The sequence below is a fragment of the Nannospalax galili genome, unplaced genomic scaffold, assembly GCF_000622305.1.
Source record: "Nannospalax galili isolate Female #2095 unplaced genomic scaffold, S.galili_v1.0 scaffold530, whole genome shotgun sequence".
Lineage (NCBI taxonomy): Eukaryota > Metazoa > Chordata > Mammalia > Rodentia > Spalacidae > Nannospalax > Nannospalax galili.
In genome coordinates this window covers 735147-762866 of record NW_008328331.1, presented here as the reverse complement: position 1 = coordinate 762866, position 27720 = coordinate 735147, and the positions used below count along the sequence as shown (strand labels likewise).

Sequence of the window (27720 nt, the reverse complement as noted above, 5' to 3'; positions counted from 1 at the left end):
CAAAAATACTTCTTTCAGTGGGTAAAGCAGAGAAAATGTTTGCTCCGGCTGAGATGTCAGAAGCTGCAATCTGAACTGGCTCAGCAGACCTACCTAAGTTACTCCATTTTGTTCAGAGCTATTTCAGCAGCAACTTTGCTCCACACCAAAAGCAAAAGGGGGGCAACTTTGGGCCTTGGGAAATTGTCCTAGCCATGAATCATGGAATGTGCTAATTCCAGACATTATACATCTGGCTGCTTGTTTTCACTTCTGTAATCCACTTGCTATTTTGGGTCACCTTGACACAGAGCATAAGACCACCCTTGTTATCATGTTATTATATGACCACCCGGTAACTGCTGATTCCAGCTTTCTTACTATACTTGTTATGGCTAGGGAGTTGACTAATTTTAAAATTACAAAGTTGATTGCCAAGTTGTATGACTGTATCACTTGTCTGTATAATGATTGGTTGTTGATTAATAGATTCAAAGTTCTGCTATGTTGTACAAACCTGATTGGTTCACAAGTGTCCTGTTTTAATAATTCTGTAATCCTATAAAAACTCTGACCTGACAATCATCAGGGCTGCTTCTACTCCTGAGATAGACAGCCCTGCCGGTCAAAAAATAAAATTTACCTTGCTGCTTTTCTTAAAGTGGTGTTGGTGATTTTTTTATGAACTCTGTCATATAACACAGATGTCTTAAGGCTCCTGTAAAGTTTTGAGCCACGTTAGAAGTATATTGTGGAGGTTGTGGTCCCTGCCCCCCGACATTGTTTACCCCTGACATTGAATACTTGAGAAACCTCAATGGAACTAAATGATGGTATAGTGTTAATTGAATGTATGTATGCAGATCTGGAGGAGAGGATTGCCTAGCACAGTCATTTCTCAGTTGCCCAAGTTCAACTTTCTCCATCATCTCCATATGCAGGAAGTCCATTTCCTCAAGGTCTCCCTGGACCAAATGCTTAGGTAAGCAAGGATTGGGAGCTTTCTCTGAAGCCTAGAGCCAAGACTTTCTTGGTTACATTAATCATTACTAAGCACCTAAGGTTTCCCAGCCACTGTGGAATTTAAAAGTGAGAGGGCATTAGAATATAAAATAAATAAATAAATAAATAAATAAATAAATAAATAGGGGCTGGAGAGTTAGCTCAGCGATTAAGAGCACTGACTGCCCTTGCAGAGGACCCGGGTTCGATTCCCAGCACCCACATGGCGGCTACAAACCATCCTTAACTCCAGTTCCAGGGGAATCCGAAGCCCTCTTCTGGCCTCCGAGGCATTGCATGGCACGGGTGCGCTCACATACACGCAGGCAATACACTTATACACATAAAATGAAAATAATAAAATATTTTTTTTAAAAATGAATGAATAATAATAAAAAACAAAAAAAATATGAACAAGGGGCTAGAGAGATGGCTCAGTGGTTAAGATCACTGACTGCTCTTGCAGAGGACGGGGTTCGATTCCCAGAACCCACATGGCGGCTACGAATGGTCCTTAACTCCAGTTCCAGGGGACTCTGAAGCCCTCTTCTGACCTCCGTAGTATTGCATGACATGGGCGCACTGACCTACAGGCAGGCAATACACTCACACACATAAAATAAAAATAATAAATAAGGGGCCAGGCGTGGTGGCTCATGCCTTTAATCCCAGCACTTGGGAGGCAGAGGCAGGCAGATCTCTGTGAGTTCAAGGCCAGGCTGGTCCACATAGTGAGTTCCAGGACAGCTGGAGCTACAGGGAGACCCTGTCTCAAAAAGACAAAAATATAATAAATAAATAAATAAATAAATAAATAATATGAACAAGCTGGTTGTTACTAGTGAGGCATCTAGTGAGACATCTGGTGGCAGCAACAGATGCCTCACTAGTTACAGAAAAATGAGCCATGATTTATGCTGCCTTGCCTTTGCAGCATGCATACCAGACTTCTGGACAATAACTTTTGACAAAGCATATGTCACAGTTTAGTGCCCCAAAGTATAAAGTTGGGAAGGTCTCCCTGCTGCAGCCCCTAGGAGAGGCAGGACCCTACCACCTGTGTGGGGCAACTCCTGAATGGTCCTTGTTAGCAATCTCAATACTGGTAGTGGTTTAACATTTTTATTTTAAGTTATTATCATTATTATTATGTGTGGGTCTCTCTCTGTGTGCACAACACTCTTACTTGATGAGCCATCTTGCTGGCCCTGGTAATGTTTTCACTTTTTATTTTAATGTATTTGTGTGTGTGTGTGTGTGTGTGTGTGTGTGTGTGTGTACACTTTTCCTCACTAAGCTGTCTTGTGGCTCTGCTAGTGCTTTTGTTGCTGTTCCTTTCTTGAATTGGGGGGCGGGTTGGATTTGACTGCTGAGAACCTTGGCTTCCCTTTGAATGGGGATGCTGCTAATCTTTCACTAGGGAATGTTATGCCCATTAAAGCACACAGAGAAACAAAACAGAACTTCCTTTCTGACCATATCCTGAGGAAATTACTAGAGAGCAAGGTTCAGACAAACTAGCCAGAAATACACCAAGAAACAGGATAGTGGTAAATGTTAAACATGTGGTCAGTGGCTGTGGCTATGGCTCAGTGATAGTTCTTGTTTAACTTGCACAAAGTCTTTCCGGATGTCAGCTGATTAATTATAGAACTAAGGGCTGGGGGTGTGTAGCTTAATGATAAATAGCTCAGGCTGTCCTCAAACTTGCTATGCAGATGAGGATGACCTTGAATTTCTGATTCTCTTGCCTCTACCTCTCAAGTGTTGGTATTGCATGGGTATGCCACCATGCCTGGCTTTTAAAAAAAAATTAGGATATGAACCTGCCAGATGGCTTAGCAGGTAAAAGTGCTTGCTGCCAAGCCTGAGGACCTGATTTCTATTCCCTGGGTTCCACATGGTCAAAGGAGAAAAACCACTCCTGCAGGCTGTTTACCGACCTCCACATATATACAGTGGTACTCATGCCTGCACACACACACACATACACACACACACACACACACACACACACACACACACACACAAAATAATGTGATAATAAAACATTTTTTAAAAGACTTATGATGGCTAGATTGCTTGTCTGGTTTAGAAATTTTCCTTGTATTCCCAAACTCACAGTTTTTGAAGAAATTAATATTGTATTTTACCAAATGATTTGGGGCAGCTTTCCTCTCCAATGTGCTATACCAGTGTATGACACAAATTGTCTAATGCTGAGCCAGTCTGTGCAATTCATGTATTTGACATGTATCTATGGACCTACTATGTGCAATTAGTGTCCTTCACTCTGGGGGTGTGCTGGATAGCTTTAGTGTCAACTTGACACACCTGGGTTGAGGGCGCCTCAATTGGAGAATTGCCTCTATTGGACTGGCCTGTGGCCATGTCTGAGGGGCATCTTCTTGATGAGTGATGTGGGAGGGCCCAGCCCACTGTGGGTGGTGCCACCCCTGGGCAGGTGGGCCTGTGTTGCCTAAGAGGGTAGGCTGAGCAGGGGCCAGGGGAGCAAGCCAGTAAGCAGCGTTCCTCCACAGCCTGTGCTCCATCTCCTGCCTCCAGGTTCCTGCCCTGAGTTCCTACCTTGGAACCCTTTCCTCCCCAAGTTGGTAGTGGTCAGAGTATTTTGTCACAGCAAAGAAGAACAAACTAGAACAGGGCGGGTGAAGAAATGAAAATGAATACAGCACAAAGGTGTTTTGGGCTAACACAAACAAAATTGAGTGGACTTGTCAGATAGAAGACAAGATTAAACTCAAGACAAAGATTAAAAAACATTTGATGAGTTAAACAAGGTCATTGTAGAACAAAGAAGGACAATCTGCCGGGTATGGTGCCCACGCATTTAATCCTAGCACTTGGGAGGCAGAAGCAGGTAGATCTCTGTGAGATTGAGGCCAGCCTGGTATCCACAGCAAGTTCTAGCCCAGCTGTGGCTACAGGGAGATGCTGTCTCAGAGAGAGAGAGAGAGAGAGAGAGAGAGAGAGAGAGAGAGAGAACAAGAGCTCCAGAGGAATGAGAAATGAAAATACAATAGTACCAAGAGATTGATTTTAGATTACATCAAATGTTCAAATATATGAGGATACAGGAAAGCCTAAATTATGTAATTAACAAATATGTTATGCAGGAGAGTCTAGGTTAAGACAATAAGGGCCTGTGAGGGCAGCAAAGCATGGGAGAATGATGAGTATTAGAGAACTGGACAAAGACCAAGAAACATGAGGCAAAGGGGAGACTGGGTTGGATTGTGTCACATTTTGAAAGACAGCTTTTAGAAGTGGGGATGCAAACTGAAGAGAGGTTGGACATGGTGGTCTGCACCTGTGATCCTAGCACTCATGAGGCAGAGGTAGGAGGATCACCACAAGTTTGACGCCAGCCTGGTCTACATAATGAGTTCAAGACCAGTGAAGGCTACATAGCAAGACTCTGTCAACAAACAGACAAACAAAAACAAAACCTCCAAATAAACAACAAATGAAGACAGAGGCAGGCATAGTGGCACACATCTGAAATCCTAGTACTGTGGAGGCTGAGATAGGAGGATCAGGAGTTTAAAGCCAGTTTGAGCTATGTATTGAGACCATATTTCAAAGAATCTTGGACTTGTGGTATAGCTCAATGGTAGACCACTTGCCTAATAGACACAGCCCTTGGGTTTGAGTCTCATCCATCCATTCATTTATTCATAAAAATGCTAAGCCTCAAGACCAGAAAGTTTTTTTCCCTCCACAGGATGAGGGCTGGGAAGCCATCCATATTGGTCATTTGCAGTCTCTATACACCCTGAGACAAGAAATTTCCCAATGCTGAAGTAATGAGTCCCAGTTATAACTACTTCTAATAAAAAACATCCAATTTATTCCTGGAATAAACTTATGTTGCAGCGTTTTCCAGAAATACACTGCTTGATTCTGTTTGCTGGTATTTATTTACAACTTTTGCATTGGTATTCAAATGTGAGAGTGAGCAATGATCTAGTTTTTGAATGTCTAGTGGTGTTTGGTTCAAGAATCAATGTTATGCTTGTGCCATTGTGCCATAAAAAATATCTGGAAGCTTTTGATCTCCTTTTACACTTGAACCATTGAAATAGCATTGAAATGATCTGTTTTTGAGTTTTGGTCATTTCTCAGTTGAGAATGCCTGGGCTTGATACTTCTTTATTTTTATTTTTATGTTTTTGGTCTTTTTGAGACAGGGTCTCCCTGTAGTCTCAACTGACCTGGAACTCACTATGTAGACCAGGCTGGCCTTGAACTCACAGAGATCCACCTGCCTCTGCCTCCCAAGAGCTGGGATTAGAGTTATATGCCACCATGCTCGGCTTCTGATGCTTTCTTTAGAGAGAGTGAATCGGATAGCCTTTATTTCTTCTGCGGTAATTAAAAATATGTTCCTGCTTTTTAAAGACTCTTCTAGATATGTTCTTTTTAACGTTTTTGATTCATTTTTATTTTATGTGTATGAATGTTTTGCCTTCATGTATATAAGTGCACCTGCGTCATGAAATGCCCACGAAGGCCAGAAGAATGTTGGATCCCTGGAACTGTAGTTATGGACAGTTGATAGCCATCATATGGGTTCAGGAAAACAAACTGTGTCTTCTGTAAGAGCAGTAAATGATCTTAATCCCTGATCCATCTCTCTAGTACCTTAGATATGTTTTAAATTATTTATTTATTTATTTATTTATTTATTTTTATCATATATATGAGTGTTTTGCCTGTGGACCTGTGCATGCCATGTTCATAGAGGCCAGAAGAGGGTATTGGATCCCCTGGAACTAGAGTGATGGCTGTTAGCTACCATGTAGGTACTGGGAACCAAACTTAGGTCTTCTGCAAGAGCAGCCAATGCTCTTACCCACTCTGATTTTGATAATTTGGGGGGGTCTTTTTGAGACAGGGTCTCCCTGTAGCCCTAGGTGTCCTGGAACTCACTATGTAGACCAGGCTGGCCTTGAACTCACAGAGATCCGCCTGCCTCTGCCTCCGGAGGGCTGGGATTAAAGGCGTGTGCCACTATGCCAGGCGATAATTTTTTTTTAAAACAAATTATATAGGGCTTGGAAATAGGTCAGTTAATAAAGTGCTTGCCTTGTTAGCATAAAGATCTGTGTTCAATCACAGATCCAGGTGTAGTGACACACATTTGTAATCCCAGTGCTGGGGAGGCAGAAACAGATCCATTTCTGGGGTTTTCTGGAGAGATATCTCAGTGGTTAAGAGCATGGGTTGTTCTTACTCTAGGACCTAAGTTTGGTTTCCAACACCCAAATGGTGACTAACAACCATCCTTAACTCCAGTTGCTGGGAAGCCAATGCCTTCTTCTGACCTTCACAGGAATTGCACAAAATGGGTGCAATATGTTTGCCTTAAATATATGTAGGCAAAACATTCAAACACATAAAATAAAAATAAATTAAAAAAAATAAAGATGGGTGGCACCTGGGAACAATACCTGTGATTGTCCTCTGGCCTCCACACACATGCACACACATGAGAATGTACACTTGAACACATATATGAATCTGGAAGCACACAATCACACACACACACACACACACACACACACACACACACACCAAAACCAAAACCTCTAAATTATCCATTTCTCCTACATTTTCAAGTATATCTGCATCAAGGTAAATAAACTAGCCTTTTGTGAACCTTTAAACTTCCTCTAGTGTCTTCAGGTCCAAACCTCCACAACTCTAAGCTTCAGCTCTTCAAGTAGTTCCAGTTTCCACATCTGCCTGTATTGAAATATAAATCAGAGACCCACAAAGGTTCTGTATGGATGTCATAGGGCAGGTACATGTGAATACACAGCACTTGTGACAGGATGCACAAGACCTGGGCAAGCCCAAAATACACAAAATCCCAGCATGGAGGGAGGAGATGAGCACAAAGTCCCCATCTTAGCTGAAGATCTATTGGTAATTGATAGTTAGCTACTGTGAGAGGGAGAGTCATTCTTTAAGGATGTGACTCTGGGTAGGCTGACCAGGCTCCATAGGATGGACCAAACACATTTGAGAAACACAAATTAGATTTGACAGGCCTTAAAGAAATAGAGGACATGAAATGAGAGGAAGTAGAGAGGTGAGGGTGAATCTGAGATGGGGGAGGAAGTCTGAATATGATCAGAATACATTGTGTGAAATTCTCAGAGACTCAGTAAAAATATTACTTAAAAAGAGAAAGAGCCAGGCATGGTGGTGCACGCCTTTATTCCCAGCACTCGGGAGGCAGAGGCAGGCAGATCTCTGTGAGTTCAAGGCCAGCCTGGTCTACATAGTGAGTTCCAGGTCAGTTGGGACTACAGGGAGACCCTGTCTCAAAAAGACCAAAAAGAAAAAAAGATGTTTCAAAGACACACACACACACACACACACACACACACACACACACACACACCACACACACACACCTCCCTAAGAACGTCTGAGGCCATGCCTCTCACATTCTTGTCAAAAGGTCTGTTTCTATAAAGCTTTAGCCAATGGACTTTATGACTCTCTTTCCTGATTATTTTCATTTTTTCATTTTTTTTTTGTCTTTTTGAGACAGGGTCTCCCTGTAGCCCCAGCTGTCCTGGAACTCACTATGTAGACCAGCTGGCCTTGAACTCACAGAGATCCACCTGCCTCTGCCTCCCGAGTGCTGGGATTAAAGGTGTGTGCCACTATGCCTGGCTGATTATTTTCATTTTTAAAATTGTTGTGTGTATGTATAACATGTGTGCACTCCTGTGTAGGTGCAGGCATATGTGTCACTGAGTGGAAGTTAGAGGACAGTCACAGGTGTCAGCCATTGCCTTCCATCTTGCTCAAGAGAGTGTCTCTTTGCTGTTTGCTGTTGTGTATGTCATACCACCTGGCCCACAAGTTTCTGGGGACTCTCTTGTCTCCACCTCCCATCTCCTAAGAACACTGGGATTACAGATGCGTGCTATCAAGTCTGGCTTTACATGGGCTCTGGAGATTCAAACTGAGGTCCTCATGCTTGTGTGGCAAGTGGTTTGCCCACTGAGCCATCTCTGCAACCCCTGCTTACTTTCTTATTCATTGAGGACAGCATTCACAGTAATGCAAAATAAATCATGTTTGGGGGTGGTTGCCACATCCATGTACATGATCTTGACTCCTCAGTCCACTCTACTTCTCTATCCAGAGCAACTTGGGCACTGCACAATCCATAGAAGGGTATAGGGTGGCCCTAGCTGGACTCTGTTCTTACCTGTCTACTATCCAGATGCCATAATTATATATATATATATCAAGACTGGGTGGCTTAGACAATGCAATCTGATGCATACTCCAGAAGATTAGGATCAAGGCAGATTTAGTGTCTGGTGTTTTTTTTTTTTGTTTTTGTTTTTATTTTTTTTGGTTATTTTGAGACAAGGTCGCCCTGCAGCCCCAGTTGACCTGGAACTTGCTAGGTAGAGCAGGCTGGCCTTGATCTCACAGAGATATGCCTACCTCTGCCTTGAGTGCTGAGATTAAAGCCACCATTCTTGGCTTGAAGTTTCATTTTTTTAAATGTGTATGAGTGTTTTGCCTGTATGTATGTAAGTGCACCATGTGTATGCAATGCCTGTGGAGGTCAGAAGAAAATGTTGGATCTCCTGGAACTGGAGTTACAGATGATTGTTAGCTGCCATATAGGTGTTGGGAACCAATCCTGGGTCCTCTGCAAGAGCAGTCAGTGTTCTTAACTGTTGAGCCATCTCTCCAGCCCTGAGGGTTCACTTCTTGATTCATTGATAGCAAGTTCTTGCTGTGTGTTCACAAGGTGAAATCAGCAAGGAAACTGTTAAGAGTTCTTTTACAAGAGGTGATTCCTGAGATCTCTGTCTAATTTTCTCCCAAAGGACCCACCTGCAAACATCAACATCATTATTGGGCATTGTATTGCAATCTATGAATGTGTGTGTGTGTGTGTGTGTGTGTGTGTGTGTGTGTGTGTGTGTAACTAATGCCATAGGACCCACAGGCCTTTTGAAAGGGACAAGTGAAAGTCTGGTCAAGTTCTCAAACTTAGAGCTACTTCAATATTACGTGAAGGGTTTGTAAAACTGCAAATTACAGGGTCTCAATTTCCGAATTTTAAAATACAATAAAAAGCAAATATTGTTGGGGTGTAGCTCAATGATAGAACACTTGCCTAGCATGTGTGTGTGGCCCTGATTTCCATCCTCAGCACCACAAAAACCACCAACACCCAAACAGAATAGTTTCTGTGGGATGGAGAATCCGCACTTTAATTAAGTCCCCAGACGATGCTGAAGTTGTTGGTCTAAGTACCTCACTTTTTTTTTTTTTTTTTTGGTCTTTTTGAGACAGGGTCTCCCTGTAGCCCCAGCTGGCCTGGAACTCACTACTTAGACTAGGCTGGCCTCGAAGAGATCACCTGCCTCTGCCTCCCAAGTGCTAGGATTAAAGGCATGCGTTAACACGCCCGGCTGAGTACCTCCCTGTAAGAACAGTGATCTGGAGTTCTGAGAGCTGAGAGGTGCTCTAGGTCTCCCGGTGAGACACTCCAACAGTGTCCATCAGTGGAGGTTGAGCCCTTGAGGAAATAAGAGGACACAGCCGTCAAGAAATCACCACCTGCGGATGAAAGTTTAGGGACTACATCTCCCAGGAAGCCCCACGGCGGCTCGCAGGTGCTCCCTGGAGGCGGCCAGCGGGAATTGGGGGAATCTTCAGCCGAGCATCTGTGAGCGCAGAAAGCCGTGGCTTGCCGCGACGCTGGAGTCCAGCGCGAGCGAACCCCGGCGGGTGAGTTGGAGCTGCGGGCCTCGGACTCCTCTGCTTCCCATCTACCTAGTCTTCTCGAGTCGGGCGGGCGAGACGCGGGTCCCAGTGTCCTGGCGAGGGGACACGGCTGCCCCTGGGGACAGCTGCGCTGCGATCTCTGCCGCCGTGGCCCCGGGCCCCTGCGCAGCGGGTGGGGTACCCACCCGCAGACCCGCCCTATATGGCCAGCCCGGGAGCACAGGATGGTGCTGCAGGTGGCCGCGGCAGGTGGCCGCCCCTGCCCTCGGGCCCCAGGGTTTGGCGCAGCCGGGGACCAGGTGGCTCGGCAGCTGTGGCCCCGGTAAGCCCTTGACGCTGGGCAGGTGCGTGGGCGCCGGCGGGACTCCGGACCCGGGGTCGTCCGGAGGTGCAGTGCATGGCCAGGCACTGCTCAGTCCTCTGCCACCCTCGCGTGCTTCACCCGCCGGCTTCCTGCTCGGTGGTCGGGGGAGGGCTGCTGTGTTCAGGGTCGACTGCGGGGCCCCATCGCAGGGCTCCCGGGAACCCCGGGGAGCTGTGCGGATGCTGGTGCGTGTCCCCAAGATGCCCAGCCTGCTGTGAGTGCAACAGTATCCATCTCCTTTCGGAAAGGCCTTTGGAACAAAATTAATTTTATGTGCTTATTTATTTTTTTTTAACAAGTTTGACTCTGAATATTTTGATTTTGTGGGAGCTTCGTACGCTTGCACGCAAGTTTATATAATAAGCAGTATCCGCTTTGGGAAAAAAAAAAAAAAATACCGTGAAGGTGCTCTTCCTTGCCCTCTATCGGAAGAGTTCTGTCGGAGTAGTTGACATGCGTATCCATTAGTAACTGCGGTGGCTGGAGGCAAGAGATAAGGTGTTATTGAGTAAAGTCAAGACCGAACCCTTCTGATGAATTTTTGGTTTCAGAAGATTTGGTTATCCGGTTTCAAACACTGTTATTTCAACGTTTAAGATGGAGATGGAGGGAGGGGACAGAAGGTTGTCAATCCTAATAGTCCACAGAAAATAGCTTAGCGAGATTATTTCCCAAAGCAGCAAGTTTGTTTTTTTTGAAACTGTGGACCTCTGGCTGGCCAGGGACTCATTTGAGCCACCACACCCGTTACTTCATTCATTCATTGCCTCCCTAGGTTGCTCTGGCAGGCCTTGAACTTGCTGTGAGGCCCAGGGTAGACTCAAACTTGCTGCCCTCCTTCCACCTCCTGAATACTGGAAATGCTGGTGTGAGCCACCACACTTGACGAAAGGGAGCAAGTTTAAAGGCGCTGAGCCTCCTTCTAAGCCTGGCATCAGTTCTAATGCTAATTTTTCTAGGTGATTTGTTGAGTTGTTCCTGGTAGACAACATTATTGTTTGTTAAGAAGCACAATGTATCCCTTTCTAATTTTGTACCTATTTCTTGTCTTCTATTGGTCACTCTATAGTGTTCACATTAAAGGTTAAATAGGGAAATGTTTCCCCTGTCTATTCTGTAAGCATACTATTATGTTAAGTGAGTTTCTATTTGTATCAGATTTCTTGTTTACAAGTCCAGATGACAGGGCATGGTAGCGCATGCCTTTAATCCCAGCACTTGGGAGGCAGAGGCAGGCAGATCTTTGTGAGTTCAAGGCCAGCCTGGTCTACATAGTGAGTTCCAGGACAGCTGGGGCTACAAGGAGACCCTGTTTCAAAAAAGAAAAAAAAAAAAGTCCAGAATGGCTGTGTTTTTTTGTTTGTGTTTTTCCAAATGCTTTTATACAGTATGCATTGCACTGATGTAACCATGTAGGTTTTCTTCTTAAAATTTCTAGCACAATGATTATTTTGCTAGATTTTCTTACTAAAATGCTTGAATACTTTAAAATGCATTTTGGAGCAATGTGTGGTGACTCATGCTTGAAATTCTAGCACTTTAGGCTGAGGCAAGGAGTTGGTGAATTTGGGGCTAGCCTGTGCTACATAGCAAGACCCTGTCTCCAAAAGTTAAAAAAGCTAGCCAGGCTGGGCGTAGTGGCGCATGCCTTTAATCCCAGCACTTGGGAGGCAGAGGCAGGTGGATCTCTGTGAGTTCAAGGCCAGCCTAGTCTACGTAGTGAGTTTCAGGACAGCTGGGGCTACAGGGCTACAGGGAGACCCTGTCTCAAAAAGACCAAAAAACAAACAAACAAAAAAAGCTAGCCAGGTATGATGGTCTTTAATCCCAGCTTCTGGAAGGCAGACAGAGCTCTGTGAGATGGAGGCCAGCCTGGTCTACATAGTAAGTTCCAAACTAGCTACAGGGAGGCACTGGGTTTTTTAATAGAAGAAAGTTAAAGAAGAAAACAAAATGAAATGTACTTTTGGTTAGTCTAATAGATCTCCAAGTTAACCTCTTCTTTAGGGTTTGGTGTCTGTGAGTGGCACTGCTATATAGTTTTCTTCCCCCCATCCCATAATTAAGATTGTACTGTCCTTACTGATTGAGCCAGGAAACTTCCATCACTTTCTCTGCTCTAGAACAGAATTATCTGTTCCTAGAAATCTGGCAGAAGTTGACTGCAGACTCTCTGAACTGCTGCTGGTGTTTTTTAGGAGTTGGTATTAGTATCAACTACCTTTTCACTTTTCTCCCTGATTATTGATTTTTCTCAGGTCAACTATTTCTTCAGAGTCATTTTAGTACCCTTTGTTGTCTTAGGAAATCATTCACATTATTGATATTCAGTGTATATTAGCGTACGGTTACTAATTCTGTTGTCAGAAAATAGACTCATGTATTTATGATGTGTTATTCTTAATACTTATTAATGCTTTGTGGTTTCTTTTGTGTTCCCCTTTGTTGTTGGTATATGTGAACTGTACAATATATGTTTCATGATAGTTTCACATGTGTATATAACATTCTTTGTTCATGTCCACCTTTCCTTTTATTGGTCAGGCTTATTTTACTCATCTTTTCAAATAATCTATTTTTGGACTTATTAATTAATACTATTGACCTTTGTCATTTGGGGTGTAGGGGAAGGAGGCATAGCTCCCCACTGTCACCCTCAGCAGCCTAAAGAGTTCATCTAGAGTTTTAGGGACCTCAACTCAGGACCAAAACCTCCTCAAGTAAGAGGTGCAGCTCACAGTTTTTTTTCAGTAGTCATTTATAGGATTTTGGTGGCCTTTGAAGTTACTGTCTTACCACCGGGTGGTTCTCAAGGGGCACCTGGCAAGATTACAGTTGATAAGGTAAAAGTCTAGCTCAGAGGGACTGGGAAGATAGGATGTCTTTACTGTAAACAAAGTTAAGTTTTGTTTGAGATTCTTGGACTATGTCTAGGCGTAGGAATGAAGCCCTGCCCAAGGTCTTATACATTCAGGTCTTAAGCCTGGCTTACTGCTGTTTTAGCATAAAGTGTATGAATTAGCTCTACATCTGCAGCCTTTGTGGTAGGTAATTGTGCTGGGATTCTTGCCTCTCAGCTGGCAAGAGATTTTAATTTGACTCTGGGGTGACAGCCTCCTTTTTCCGCTCCTGTCCCCCAAAGCCTCCCTGTCTTTCTGTCCTGCCTTACTGCCATTCATCACCAAGGATAGAAACTATTTTGATTTCTAACACATTAGATGAGTTTTGCCTGCATTTCTGCTTTGTATGAATAGCGATTCTCTGCCCTTCTGGACTTGGCTTCCTTCCATTGGCGTCACATTTGTGAAGTTTGCCTGTGTTCTTTAGAGATGATGTGGTTTGTCATTCTTATTGCTGTATATATTTCTGTTGTGTTGTTGCACTGACTTTTCCTAGGGATGTGAACAGTCATCTATTCGAGATAGGGCACCAAGAACAGACCAAAGCATGATTCCAAAAGTGTCCAACTACGCAAACCAATGAATTGGGCTTAGTTACAGAGTATGGGTGAACGGTTGCTTACAGGAGTGTAGGTGACCTCAAAGTAGCTATACCACCACAAACTTCCAGTCCATCATGAATCATGGCCTCATAGAAGTTGTATCGTGGAGGCCCCTTTCAATGAACACTCCACTTCTTATATAATATAGTCTTTCCTATATAATATAGTCTTTCACTGCAGCTGGAAGAAGCAGGAAGGACAAACAGGTGGACAAACAGGGAGAGGATCCCATGACCCTCCCTTTCTCCATTCAAATGGAATGTCAGAAGCTCCATTGCCATCACCTTGCACCTGGCTATCACTATACTGTTTTGCTCATTAGCTGTCATGACGACCAAGCGAAGTTATTCTGTATTCCAAAATGGCAGTGGGGTGAACATGTTGTACACAGAGGAAAAGGGCCATGCTGCACATGTGTTAACATTCATCAGGTGAATAGCCACTCTGCCTTGATTAACTTCGGTTGTTTGTTGTTTAGGACTGTTAGGAATAGTGCTGTTGTAAACATTCTAGTACTTGCCCCCCCCTTTTTTTTTGAATGAATGCATTTTTGTTGAGCACAAATCCAGGAGTGGAACTGCTTGGTGATAGAGTGTGAATACACTCAGCTTTAGTCTCTGTCTGACTGTTAATGGACAGTTGTGAGCTGCTGTGTGGGTGCTGGAAACTGAACCTAGGTCTTCTATAAGAACAAACAGTACCCTTAACCTCTGATCTATCCAGCCCCAAGAAGAATTTTTAAAATTTGCCTTTCCATGTGAAGACTCCTGACTGGGTATAGGATTCTAGGCTGAAATCTGGTGCATTCTGAAGATAATGTTCCATTTTCTGCTGGCATCTAATCAGTCTGGTTTCCAGATTTGTAGTTAATCTGATCATTTTCTCTAGAGCTTAAAATTTTTGGTTCCCCTTAGTGCTTTAAAATTCTACCACTATGTGTGTATAAGGTGCACTTTTTAAACTTTAAAAATAAGGAGTGAGCTGGCATTTAACTCACAGAGATCCACCTGCCTCTGCCTCCCCAAGCGCTGGGATTAAAGGCATGTGCCACTATGTGTATGATTGTTCTTTTTTGAGGGGGATTCTGGGGGAAACCTTACTTCTCATCTCTTAAGCCTCACTTTCTTTTTTTCGGCCTTTTTGAAGCAGGGTCTCCCTGTAAGCCCCAGCTGTCCTGGAACTCACTATGTAGACCAGGCTGGCCTTGAACTCACAGAGATCTGCCTGCCTCTGCCTCCCAAGTGCTGGGACTGTAGGCATGCACCACCACGCCCAGCATGTATGAATGTTCTGTCTGCATATATGTAAGTTTACCCATGCCATGCAATACCCACAGCGGCTGAAGAAGGCAGTGGATCTGTTAGAACTGGAGTTACTGAGAGTTGTTAGATGCCATGTGGGCATTGGAAACTGAACCTAGGTCCTCTGGAAGAGCAAGAAGTGCTTTTAACTGATGAGTCATCTCTCCAGCCCTGGGCTTATGTTTTTAAAAGAAATAGCAATGAGGCCAGGTATAATGGTGCTCGCCTTGAATCCCAACACTTGGTAGGCAGAGGCAGGTGGATCTCTGTGAGTTCAAGGCCAGCCTGGTCTACATAGTGAGTTCCAGAACAGCTGGGGCTACAGGGAGACCCTGTCTAAAAAAAAAAAAAAAAAAATAAGGTGTCCGTGTACGCATAATGTGTGTGAGAGGACATGAGCCACAGTACGCAAGTGGAGCTCAGAGGGCAGCTTTGAGTCTGATCTCCCCTTCCATCTTTATGTAGTTTCAGGGATGAACTTGGATCACTCGGCTTCCCCAGCAAGCACGTTTACCTATGGAGCCATCTCAGCAAGTGGGTCTTTTTGTTCTTACTCAGGACTTAGTAGCCTCTTTCATTCTTAAAGCTTTCTTTTTTTGTATTTGGAAGATTTGAGAGTTTCCTTGCCTTCATGGAACTATCTTAAATGAGTAGAATTTCTCCATCTTATCCTTCAAGTTTCTAGAAATGAACATTTTTCTCTCATATATTCTGTCTGCCTACCTATTTATTTATTTATTTATTTATGTCTTTTTGAGACAGGGTCTCCCTATAGCTCCAGCTGTCCTGGAACTCACTATGTAGACCAGGCTGGCCTTGAACTCACAGAGATCCACCTGCCTCTGCCTCCCGAGTGCTGGGATTAAAGGTCTGCGCCACCATGCCTGGCGTGCCCTTTTATTTTTATGGGCTACATTCTGAGGTATTCCTTGACTTAGTTTTCTTGTTCATTAATCTAGTGTTTAGATTTGTCCATACATTTAGCCGATTACTTGAGTGTTTCATAATGTTTATTATCATATTTAAAATTTTCAACAGCTCTACTATGGTATGAATGTTTTGCCTGATGTAGATAAGTGCACCCATGAGTGCAATGTACATGGAGGCCTTAGGGAGAGTGCTGGATTCCCTGGAATTGGAGTTACTGATAGTTGTTAGCCACCATGTGGGTGCTGGGAATGGAGCTTAGGTCCTGTGCAAGAACAGTCAGTGCTCTTAACCACTGAACCATCTCTCCAGCCTCTCAACATCTTTACCTTTTAAAATTAATTTGTGAAAAGGGTAAGACATTCATTGTTCAAAACCCATGTTGTGTTTGAAGGTCTCTCTTTGCACCTGGTTCTCTCACCCCAGGAACATATAGCCATTGTTTCTCATGTGTCTAGCCAAAGTTCCTTCATGTAAATACAAGAAAATATGAATCAGGTTCTTCATGCCTCCTTTTTGGCTTAATTAAATGTAGTATTATTCTACATCTTCCCTTCACCTTTATTACTCTGAGGCAGTTGATGGAGACCATCTCCTATCTCCACCTGGGTTCTTGTCCCACCCCGCTTCAAGAATGAAGTGAGCAGACATTGAAGAGTACAAAAGGAAGCTATTTAAATCAGGATAAATCATTTATTTATTTATTTATTTATTTACTTGTATGTATAGATGTTTGTAAGTGTACCATGTGTGCACAATGTCTGTGGAGGTTAAAAGAGGGTGTCAGATCCCCTTGAACTGGAATTAAGGACAGTGGTTAACTGCCATGTGGGTGCCGGGAACTGAACCCAAAACCTCTGCAAGAACAATCAGTGCTCTTAACCCCTGAGCCATCTCTCTAGCCTCAGAATAAAACAAAACAGATTGCTACACAAGATTTGAATGAAGCAGGTCTGAACTCTCAGTATAACTCACTGAATTACTACAGCTCTGTCTCCAGGTCTGAGAAGTTAGAACAATCCTGGCTCCCACAGGATTTGGGGCAGTGGGCCTTGACATCTGGGTGCTGGAAACTGCTATGGAAAAGAACCCCATTCCACAGTGAAGCATGAGTCTTAGAGGATAAGGCAGGAATGAGTCCCCTTAGCCTGGTGGAGTCCTGGAGGCTAGCTCAACTGAGCTCACTGCTGGGGTGAAAGCCTCAGGTGTGGAGTACTGCCATCTGGAGTCTGCCTCCCGTGAGGCTAGGAGGCAGGCTTCTTGTCCTCCATTGAGTTCTATGGAGGCCTGTGTTCTGAAGCCCGACCTTATAGTATGCCAACTAATCCCTAATTAATGGAATGTGGGCATGCAAATAAGATGGGAAAAAATAGGACTACCTAGGGAAACCTAGTAGGGGAAGAACTCTGAGCCCACCATAGGTTCAAAATCAACTCCACAAGTTATGTGTCTCTGCAGAGCTAGGGAAACATAAGAAAGTTTCTGCGTGTTCCCGTTGCCACAGTAACCTCCACAGGTCAGCCAGCTGCTTCCCTGTTTTCTTCAGTAGTGGGATTTGCTCTGCTGAGGTTGTTTCTTTTGACACTGCTGCCATTGCCCTTAGCAGCTATCAGCAGCCCTCTCTCTGCAGTTCCATTGCTCTCAAGCTCCAGCCTGTCAGCCATCAGAAGGCTGCCAGAAAGCTCCTGTGAGGGGAGGGGGCACCCGCTCCTAACAGTGTCACCAGTACCTCCCCAAACCCCCAAACAACAAAAACCTAAAAAACAAAATGTGCATGCACAAGCATGCACAAAATAAATAAACAAATAAATATCCAACCGCATGTGCTGGGGATATAGCTCAGTGGCAGAGTCCTGCCCAGCATGCATGAAACCCTGGGCTCCATGGGCCTCACATTGTAAAATAAACAAACAAAAAAGCTCTAAGCCATTCCCAAAGCAAAATTTGTTGAATCTTAGTTTTTGTGGTCTCATCTTTGAGGTTTTTTTTTTTTTCATCCAACAAGAAGGTATAACTGTATTAATGATAGAAACAGTTCAAATTTCAAACCAAACTGTAGCACTTCAAACTCACTTTGAAACACCAAAACCTAACCAAATAAACCCACAAACAACAACAACAAAACACTACCACCACCAACAAGAAAATAGAGCCCTCCCTTTCAGATGATTGTGCTGCCAACTCCACAGTATTGTCTACATTATCATTACTGCTTTTTCCAGGGCTCCTTTCCTCTCCTCACATTTGCTTATACCTTGACCAGTTCTGTGTCCTCATCCCAGCTGGCCTGGAACTCACTATATAGATCAGGCTGGCCTTGAACTCACAGAGATCTGCCTGCCTCTGTCTCCCAAGTGCTGGAACTACAGGTGTGTGCCACCATGCCCAGCCTCCTTTTCACTCTCCTTATATAGTTGGACTCTGTATATATTTTGAGTGTTTGAAACAGCTTCACCTTGAACTTGGACTTTCTCAGCAGCTGCTAACTGTGCTTGCTGAGATAAACCTTCCATCTTGACATCCCCCAAACCACCTAGGTATCTGAGGCTGGGTTCTTGTAGACATCAGGATTTGTGATGACAGGGCATTCTTAGATTTCTAGAGAGTGACCCTGTTGAAGACCTGAAGACCCATCTGGGCACTGCTTTCCTTATCTTCTTTTCCACTCTATGTCTTGCTTTCCTGACTGGTTTTACATTGATTTTAGCTGCTGCTGCCAGCTGGGCTTCTGTGGCTGTTTGTGTGGAATCTTGTTCCTTGAACTCTGGTACTGATTCATCACTGTCAGATTCTGTTTCAGACATGTGTGTGCAGAACACAGAACCAAGGTGGCAGTGGAAAGAGAACAAACGAGCGTCTCATCCTTGATATTTCAGAATTTTTATTTTCCTGCCTATTCTATTTGTGCCTCTCAAACTTGTTGCGTTGTCATGTGCTGTTGAGTGGAAGTACGTTTGGGGCAGTGGGGGGATTTGTGGGTGACTCAGGCTGTGGGAGAAGATTCCAGTATCCTGGCCATCCCAGTTGCTGTTTCCCAGTGATTTGGTGATTGAATTCCATCCCTGTCCTTTTTTTTTTTTTTTTTTTTTTTTTTTTTTTGCAGATTGGGAACCTGAACTGTGCTGTCATTTCCCTTTGCCTGACAATCTCCTTTCAAACCTGTGTTGTGGTTTGCATAGATTGTCTGGTTCTGAGTACTCTTTACAGAGATTTCTTAGGCATTAAGTTGACCATTGGCACCGCTTCTTGTTTTCTAGGTTTATTATTGATTGTTTTAAACATAATACATCTGTTGTTCCAGATAATGCTAAGCCACTTGAAAGAAGTATGTGCTTAGTTCATCATCTTGTCCAATCTCCAGTAAGATCTTTTGTCTTGAATTTATTTCTGTGTTGAAGGAGCCAAAAGCCACCTGCAGATTTGATGATTCACCAAGGCTGACAGGATTCAACATGGCCATACTTTATTATAGTAAGAGGACACAAAGCAACATTGAAAGGGAAAGGTGCATGGGACCATGTCTAGAAGAGACCAAGGGTATGCTTCCAGGAGCTTCAACCCCGACATCAGTCACATAAGATGGGCTTAGTGAAATGATGTCCAGTGCGGGGCAGGGGGTGGGGTGGGGGGCTTGCTACACACTCAACTTTAAGGGAGGGTTTTACTGGGGGACTGGTCATGTAGATTCCTTCTGCTTAGTACATACCACATTCCAGCCAGAGGAGAGCACTTGTTCAGCATAAACCAGTGTTTGCAAAAACAAGTTTAGGTTAGTTGAAATCCTAAGTTCCCAGATGCCAGCCAAGGGCCAACTTTACCTTTTATTTTTCTTTATTTTTTAAAATTTGCATACAGTGTAAAAAGTTACTGTATGGTATTTTCATACATAGGTTTGATTGGTCCTCCTCCTCCCCGACTCCCACCCCCAATCCCGATTTGAACCCTTCCACCACCTTCCACTTTTGAATCATATGTGTTCCTATTATCCTTCTCACCCCCAGACCTTAAAGCCTCTTTTTCCACCTCTCCTGGGCCCCTTTCTAGTTTCCTGGCCCTTACCTACACTTACTCTCAATTTAGGGAGAGAGAGAGAGAGAGAGAGAGAGAGAGAGAGAGAGAGAGAGAGAGAGATTAGAAGCTAGGATCCACATGAAAAGAGAACATGCTGTATTTTCTGAGCCTGGGTGACCTCACTTAATATATTCTCCAGTCTATCCAATTTCCTGCATATTTCATAATTTCATTTTTCTTTACAGCTGGATAAACTTCTGAGTATATGACCACATTTTGCTTGTCCATTCATCTCTTGATGGGTGTCTAGGCTGTTTCCATTTCCTGGGTTTTGTGAATAGAGCAACAATGAACACTTACGCTCCACTATCTCTGTGGTAGCATAGAGAGTCCTATGGGTGTCTGCCTAGGAGTGGTGTAGCTGGGTTATATGGTAGTTCTATTTTTAGTTTTTTGAGAAACCTCCACACTGATTTCTATAGTGGTTGCACCAATTTGACTCCCACCAACAGTGAATTCCTGTTTCCTACTTCCTCATCAGCATTTGTTGTCATTTCTACAAGAGTCCCACTATTTTTCTTGAAGAAACATGGATTCTGGACCTGGAAAAGACTTCTGACAGATGACCAAGTGGTTTTCACTCTGTCTAAGAAGAGACCAGCCTTGCAACTATTAAAGTGTGAATATTAATACTTGCAAATATTAACTCCCATGTTGGGAATGTAACTGTGGTAGAGTACCTGCCTTGAATGTGTGAGGCCCTGAATTTAAAATTTTATTTATCTTTATTTTATGTATATGAGTGTTTTACCTGCATGTATGTAAGTGCATCTGTATGGTTAATGCCTGAAGAGGCCAGATTAGGGTGTCAGATACCCTAGAACTGGAGTTATGGATGGTTGTTAGCTTCCGTGTATGTTCTGGGAACTGAATCTGGGTCTTTTGCAAGAGCAGCTGTGCTCCTAACCATTGACCCATCTCTCCAGCCCCCCAAGAACTGTTTCTTGACTTTGAAAAAATTCCGGTATAGCACATGTTAAGCAGAACATTGAGGAACCACCCCAACATTTAAAATAGTCTCTCCCTTTCTTGGCCTGTCGTCACTTCAAGATGAGCATCATTTAACACAGCAGTCTGCAGCTTCAGGTACATCTTTGCATAGTCTGATGTCCCACCCTGTCCATCATAGCCTCCATTCACCCAAACTCTAGCCCTGGCTCTGGTCATATGACATTTCTTCTCTTCCTTTTTGTGGTTGCGTTAGATCTTGTGTTACTTCCTATGTGTCTGAGTTTGATCTCCCACCACACAGCAGGTCACACTTAGTTTTACTCCGGTGCTGTTTTGGCCTACTTGATGCTTATTAGTGTTCATCGACAGAACAGCTAAAAGGAAGTGGAACGCAGGAAGCAGTCCCTTCCTCATTCTATCCCTTGCTTAACATGTAGCTCATTTTTGTTTTATGCTGAGGATGGAGATTTAAAGCTGACATTGTCTGTGATTTTGTCTGGGTTCTGTCTACAACAGATGGTATGATTAAATGTTTGAGTTAGAAAGACTTTCGGTGTATATTGATTGTACAAAGTGGTTTCTCTTTCCTTCCTCTTCCCTTCTCCCCTGCTCCTTCTTTTTTTTGTTTTAAAAGGTTTATTTTTATTTATGTGTATGGGTGTTTTGCCTGCATCTATGTATGTGCACAATGTTTATGCAGTGCCCTCAGAAGTCAGAAGAGGGCATTGGATCTCCTAGAACTGATGTTACAGATGGTTGTTAGCTGCCATGTGGGTGCTAGGAACTGAACTCTGGTCCTCTGCAAGAGTAGTCAGTGCTCAGCTGGGCTTGGTGGTACATAACTTTAATCCCAGCACTTGGGAGGCAGAGACAGGCAGATCTCTGAGTTCAAGGCCAGCCTGGTCTACATATAGGCCAGCCGGGGCTACAGGGAGACACTGTCTCAAAAAAGACCAAAAAAAAAAAAAAAAAAAAAAAGAAAAGAAAATAGTCAGTGCTCTTATCTGCTGAGCATCTCTCTAGCCCCCCCCCCCAAATTTTGAGGCAGAGTCTCACCATGTAGCCCTTGCAGCCTAGAACTTGCTATGTAGAACAGGCTAGCCTTACAGTGATCCTTTTGTTTCTGCCTCTTGGGTGCTGAGATTATAGGTACGTACTACCACAACTGGCTAAAGTAATGATTTTCTTTTTCTGTTTTTTAAAAAAATTACATTTATAGTTGGGCGTGGTGGCACATGCCTTTAATCCCAGTACTCGGGAGGCAGAGTCAGGCAGATCTCTTTAGTCTACATAGTGAGTTCCAGGACAGCTGGGGCTACAGGGAGACCCTGTCTCAAAAAAGACCAAAACATAAATAAATAAAAATTTTTAAAATTTTAAAAAATAATAAATTATACATATATGAAAAGAATGAAGTCATGCTGCATCCAAGGTAATGGTATTAGAGATCATCATGTCAAGCAAAATGAGTCAGACTTATAAAGACAAGTACTGTTGGGATTAAAGGCATGCACCACCACGTCTGGCTCTATTATTTTTATTTTATGTGTATGAATGTATTGCCTGCATGTAGGTAAGTGCACCCATGTCGTGCAATACCCATGGAGGACAGAAGAGGCCATCAGATCCCCTGAAACTGGAGTTACAGACAGCTGTTAGCTGCCATGTGGGTGCTGGGATTCGAACCCAGGTCTTCTGCAAGAACAACCAGTGTTCTTAACTGCTGAACCATCTCTCCAGCCCCGACTTCATCCTTCTTTATGACTAGTACTCCATGGTGTGTATACACCGCACTTGGTGGATGGACACCAAGGCTGCTTCCATGATTTGGCTGTTGTAGATAGTTTACTATAAACATGGGTATGTAGGATATCCATATTGAATGCTGATTTTGATTCCTTCAGGAATGTTATGGATGGGTCATATTTCTAGTTAAAATTTTTTGAGGAACCTCCATACTGATGTCCACAATAGCTGTTCTAACTTACATTCCCACAGTGTTATCTAGGGGCTCCTTCTCTCACATCTTACCAATATTTGTTATTTTTTTGCTTTTCTAATGTTAGCCATTCTGAGTGGGATGAGATAAAATCCCAAAATAGTTTTGATTTGCATTTGCCTCATGGCTGGGTAGGCAAGATGACTCGATGAGTTAAGGTACTTGCCACTAGCCTGATGACCTAAGTTCAACCTAGAACCCACATAAAGGTGAAAGGAGAGAACCAACTCTTCAAAATTGTCCTCTGACCTCTCCGTGTATACCATGGCATGCATATGCCCTGCACCACCACATATGCACACAGTAATAATGAGTAAATGTATAAAACTTTTTAGAAAGATGAACATTTTTCCTGTTTTTAAATAATTGCCCACAGAGGTCAGAAGAGGGCGTTGTACTCCCTGCAACTGGAGTTACACTTGTTAACCACCATGTGGGTGCTGAGAGCTGAACCTGGGTCTTCTGCAAGAGCAGCCAGTGCAGTATGCACTTGTGCTTTGACTGTGACTGTTGCTTGAGATCAAGTTTGAATTTTTTTTTTTTTTGGTCTTTTTGAGACAGGGTCTCCTAGCCCCAGCTGTCCTAGAACTCACTATGTAGACCAGGCTGGCCTTGAACTCACCGAGATCCGCCTGCCTCTGCCTCCGGAGTGCTGGGATTAAAGGCATGCGTCACCACGCCCGGCCAGGTTTGAAATTTTTTACTAGTATTGTCGGGTCAGCACTGAAAAAGTTTTGGATTTGGGGTATTTTGGGTTTTGGACTTTTGGATTAGTGATGTTTAAATTGTATGATAACCTACTTATAAACACATAGTAAGTACCTACTGTGTGCCAGGTGCTGAAATTAACATGAAGGGTAAAACATGGATTCTATTAAGCTTAATGCCTGGGTGAGGAGACAGATGAATGAGCAGTCAGTTACAAAGAGGACAAGCCAGGACAGGGTGATCACAGGGTTGGAAAGTGGGAGCTGGGAGCAGGGATGTCAGAGAGCACATTGTAGAAGATGATGTCTCAGTGAGGGGGAGAGGAGTTTGGCAGGACAAGGCAAAGGCCTTTTCTGTACTTGGCCTGCAAAATCCCTGAGCTGAGTGTTTAGCTCCATGTGACATGTTAAATAACCCTGGTAGGAATAGGAGGAACATGTAAAAGTAAGCTCAGGTAATGTTTATGTATGCCACATATACCAGTATCCCAGACACCAACAAGATGGGTTCAGCCACCCCATTTTTGATACCTTGTTATGGTAGCCCAGCAAACTAATGCACTCCCTGTCCTCACTGCCCAGCCCCAGGCAGCCATGAATCTTTTCATTTCTCAGATTTCCTTATTTTAGATATTTCATATAAATGCAATTGTATGTGTGCTCACTTGACTGGCTTCTTAGTTGAATAATTTCAGGGTTTGTCCATGCTGCCGCATGTGGGAGCAGGCCACTCCTTTGTGTGGAAAGAATATTCCAGCATGCTGGGTAAGCACTCTACCACTGAGCTGCAGCCCCAGCTTCTAAGTGTGAACATATCATATGTTCATCCACTTTCAGTGGTGGGCATTTGGTCTTTGCCAATTTGCTATTTTGAATGATACTGCTTATAAACACTCATTACAAGTTCTTAGGTAGACAAGTATTCACATTTCTCTTGGGTATATACCTTGAAGTGCGACAGCTGGAGCATATGGGAACTCTGTTTAGTCATTTGAAGAACTGCTGGACTGGTTTTCAATGTGCTGTGTAAATTTACAGTCCCACTAGGAGTGAATGATGCTTCTGATGTTTTTTCATGTCCTTATTGACACATATATAACCTGACATTTCTAGCTGCCCTAGAGGATGTAAAGTGGTGTGGCATCTCATCATGGTTTCTCTCTCTCTCGGCATCTCATCATGGTTTCTCTCTCTCTCTCTCTCTCTCTCTCTCTCTCTCTCTTTTTTTTTTTCTTTTCCCTGGCTGGTCTCAAAATGATACTTCCCTTACCCAATGAGTAGCTGGGATTATAGACACCATCACTCTACCCCCTTCACTGTGATTGTGATGTGTATTTCCCTGATGACTAATAACATGTCCTTATTGGCTATATATCTCGTATAGAAAAAAATGTATATTCATGAGTGCTTTGTGGATGGTGAGTTATAGGAATTCTTTATGCACTATGGATACTAAACTTTTACTAGTTATGTAATTTGCAAATGTTTTCTTCTATTACATGAGTTGTCTTTGGAGTTTTGTTTTTTTTTTTTTCCTTTTGGTCTTTTTGAGACAGGGTCTCCCTGTAGCCCCAGCTGACTCAGAACACACTGTGTAGACCAGGCTGGCCTTGAACTCACAGAGATCTGCCTGTCTCTGCCTTTGGGATTACAGGTGTGTGCCACCTCACCCCACCATCTTTTGGGGTTTTTTTTCAATATTTTATTATTTTTATTTTTTTATGTGTATGCGTGTATTGCCTGCATGTAGGTGAGTGCACCTGTGTCGTGCTCTTTTGATTTTTTTTTTTTTTTGGTCTCTTGAGACAGGGTCTCCTTGTAGTCCCAGCTGTCCTGGAACTCACTATGTAGACCAGGCTGGCCTCAAACTCACAAAGATCCCCATGCCTCTGCTGGGATTAAAGGCGTGTGCCACCGCGCCCTGCACTTTTGATTTTTTTTAATGTCCTTTTACTTTAAAAATTATGCATTTTGATCTTGTAAAATGGATTCATTTTTATTTCTCTTGCTCATACTTTTGGTATCATGTCTAAAATTTGCTTTTTCTCAATTACAAAGTCCTTATGACTTAACCCTATTTTTCAGTAAGAGCCTTATGGTTTTAGTTCCTATCTGTTTTGAACTCATGTATATGATGATTATTCTTGATTATCAGTTTGATGAGACTGAGAGATGCCCAGGTTAATAGTATGTATCTGTGTGGAGCTGTGGGGGATTTTCCAGACAGGAAGGTTCTAACCTAACCAGTAGTTTAATTCTTTGATGGATTCAATTTTTTTCAAGATTTTTATCTATTACTAGTAATTTGGCAATATCAGTCTCCTAATGTATTTTCAGGGACAGGTTCATGGTGACTTCGTACATCAGATGTCTGATGTAGGAATTTACTTTATTATCTGTCTGTGTATATGTGTGTTTTTGTGTGTGTAGGTGCATATATGTGCATGTGTGGAGGACAGAGGACAGCCATAGCTGTCATCTTCAAGAATGCTGTTGACCTTAACAGTCTCTCACTGAACCTGGAGCTCAATGGCTAGACTGGCCAGTGAGCCCCAGGGGTCCTTCTGGCTCAGCCTCTCCAGTGATGGGATTGTAAGCATGCACCACCAAACCTGACATTTTTACATGGATTCTGGGATCAAACTCAGGCCTTCACGAACTGAGCACTTTATGGATAGAGTTATCTCATCTAGAACCACAGGTATCATGTGGCTGCATGCAGTCTGTGTTCCTTCCAGAGAGTGACTGGTTTGTACTCTGATGGGCCCTCAAGGGTCTGTGCTCCCTGCAAGGACAGTGGGCTTCTGTCCTGACCTCTGCTGCTAGTCCCCAGCACCTGTCCTTTTAATGACCAGTTTCGAGTCACTCCTGCCTGCCTAGCCTAGCATCTCCAGTGTCTATTTTCTCAGAACTTGTTGCCCCTATACCACTTTGAATAAGGCAACAGAAACTAGAGGATGCGGTCAGGGACCAGGGGAGGTAGAACAAGGCATGTCTTTATATTTAGTTTTTTTAAAAAAATATTTTATTTATTATATTTATTTATGTGTATGAGTGTATTGCCTGCATGTATGTGAGTGCACCTGTGCCGAGCAATGCCACAGAGGTCAGAAGAGGGCTTCGGATTCCCTTGGAACTGGAGTTAAGAACACTTTGTAGCTGCCATGTGGGTGTTGGAAATCGAACCCAGGTCCTCTGCAAGAGCAGTCAGTGCTCTTAACCGCTGAGCCATCTCTCCAGCCCCATGAACAAGGCGTTTTTAACAGCTGCCCTTCCATTTGGACTGGTCACAGTGTGCTGGAGCTGGCATCAGTAAAAACAGGGTCTACAACTTGTCTTGGTCATGGTCTCTAGATCATGGCAATGCCACCTGTGCCTTCCTAGATTGTTCTCAGGGACAAAGGGATTTCTGATTTCTGTCAGTCTTACTGCCCACTTTTCCCACAGCCTGGCCTTTCAACTGGGTATCAGGATCTACTTTCTTCATGGGGCAGACCCTCTGTTTACCAGGATAGTGACTGTCAGGTCAGTGCAATGGAAGGTGGTAACTGTGTAAGAACCACAGTCAGTTGAAGAAGAGATATAGCTAGCTGCCCTTCCCTGGAAGGTCTGCCATGGTCCAGGGCATCATGACAGCATTGTGGAGTAGTTGGTGTGCCCTTTGACCTTCACTGGCCTGTCCTTCAAATTTTCAGTTCCATTGAATCTGCTGGCTGAGGGGTGGACTCAGCCATTACTGTAGACTTTAATTCTGTAGTTGGTTTCAGCTTCCATTTGCAATGCTAGACCTGTCAAGTCCTCAAGTTGGAGGCAGTGGCTGGGATGAAAAACAGGAGCCACTGGGGGGAGTTGTCCTCCAGTGTAATGGCAGCTACGTCTGCTGCAGAATGGCACACCTACTTGGTTTCCCAGCACCAGACCCCACCCGCTGCAAGCTAAAGGGGGTAAAAGTTTTGTTTTGTTTTTTGCTTTTTCTTTTTTTCTAAATATTTATTTTTTTTTAATTTTTTTGTTTGTGCGTATGGTGTATTGCCTGCATGTTACACACATTGCACCTGTGTCGTGCAATACCTGCAGAGGACAGAAGAGGTTGTCAGATCCCCTGGAACTGGAGTTTTGGA

The 27720-nt window shown here is 43.5% G+C and overlaps 1 protein-coding gene across 2 annotated transcripts in view; it reads left to right on the top strand.

Annotated features, from left to right (window-relative positions):
• Nucleotides 1-9719: 9719 nt before the first annotated feature.
• Specc1 (sperm antigen with calponin homology and coiled-coil domains 1) overlaps nucleotides 9720-27720 on the top strand; it is a 330607-nt gene continuing 312606 nt past the window's right edge. For both annotated transcript variants that reach the window (XM_008825314.3, XM_017795771.2), the window contains exon 1: nucleotides 9720-9780. The gene's annotated coding sequence lies outside the window, so the exon portion shown is untranslated. The remainder of the gene's footprint in view (nucleotides 9781-27720) is intronic.